This window comes from Atractosteus spatula, chromosome 10 (assembly GCF_055471065.1).
Source record: "Atractosteus spatula isolate fAtrSpa1 chromosome 10, fAtrSpa1.hap1, whole genome shotgun sequence".
Lineage (NCBI taxonomy): Eukaryota > Metazoa > Chordata > Actinopteri > Semionotiformes > Lepisosteidae > Atractosteus > Atractosteus spatula.
In genome coordinates this window covers 4,983,517-4,984,824 of record NC_142715.1, presented here as the reverse complement: position 1 = coordinate 4,984,824, position 1,308 = coordinate 4,983,517, and the positions used below count along the sequence as shown (strand labels likewise).

At 52.4% G+C, this 1,308-nt stretch overlaps 1 non-coding gene across 1 annotated transcript; it reads right to left on the bottom strand.

Annotated features, from left to right (window-relative positions):
- Positions 1-784: 784 nt before the first annotated feature.
- On the bottom strand, positions 785-856 carry trnae-uuc (transfer RNA glutamic acid (anticodon UUC)). The gene has a single exon. It is a non-coding gene; the product is annotated as a tRNA-Glu (tRNA).
- Between the last annotated feature and the right edge of the window lie 452 nt (positions 857-1,308).

Below are 1,308 nucleotides of genomic sequence, written 5' to 3'. Positions count from 1 at the left end.
CTTGTTAGTATAGTGCTGAGTTTCAACGCCTGTTACGCGGGAGAGCTGGGTTCGATTCCCCGACGTGGAGTAGCTTTTCTTTTACCTCATTAGAGAAAGGACTGTCTTTCACGTCTCTGTTTTCTTTCACAGCGTCGTGCACCTTTTCATTGCTCTCGCTTTCAGAGCCTCTGCACGGCACACGACTCGACATCAGGACGCGCATTGTAGTGAAAGCAGGAAGCGCTGCGACATGCCCTGTGCAGATCCCGCCACACCTAAGAGGTGAGTGGGTCTGTTCGATCACAGCGCTAGGCGAATCCCCAATCCACTTTTGTGCGTGGCGACACCATGCCCAGCAGCCCAGCGCTGAGCTTCGCCAATGCGATTCAGTTGCTTCCAGTGCCTTTATTGGAGTGCGCTGATGGACCGTGCTCTCTCTCCAGAGACCAGCACACCTGTCATGGATGGAGCAGGAAAGGCGGTGCCACATTCTACAGCCCTCTCCACGCAATCGACGAAATCGGGCTACTGAAGTGGAAAAAATCTCCTCTCCACAAAGTGCAAATATCATCTTGGAGAGTATAAATCCTATTGCCGAAGATCAGCCCTGTCTACCAGAGTAACCCTCCCACCTGCAGGTTTCCGAGCTGCAGCTATGATCAGGTAGTCTCACACGCGAGAAGTCTTCGGTTGGAAACAAGCGCCCCCTCTTCTCGCACGTTTTGCACGTTCGAGTAGTTTTAATGCGGCTCCTTCGTACACGGTGCTGATCTTTTGGAAAGCAGGAGGCAAAACTGACACGTTCCCATACCGGGAGTCGAACCCGGGCCGCCTGGGTGAAAACCAGAAATCCTAACCGCTAGACCACATGGGAGCGCACAACCCTGCTGTTCCGGGCATCATGCAAGCAAACTACATAAATATGAGAAAACACGCAAGAGAGTTGTCACTCAGAGTGTCGAAGGGTCGATGTATACTGGGGCTCAGTTGAAATGCAACGTCAGGACTTTTCCGAATTATGTCACACGAAGAGAACACAGCCACGTGTGTCTCGGTAACTCGCCGTGATCGTAAAAAAGAGGCTGTTTCTACCCCGACTCGAAACGGGGACCTTTCGCGTGACCCACTCACCTCTTAGTGTGGCGGGACCTGCACAGTGCATGGGGCATCCTGTTTTCACTTCAATGCGCGTCCTGATGTACCCCGGTCTCCCGCGTGACAGGTGGGGTACTCGCCACTATTCTAACGAGGAAGACATCACTCTCTGCTTAGTGTGCAAAACACTTACTTGCAGCATTGTGGGTGCTGTGGTTTAAATGCTAGTGT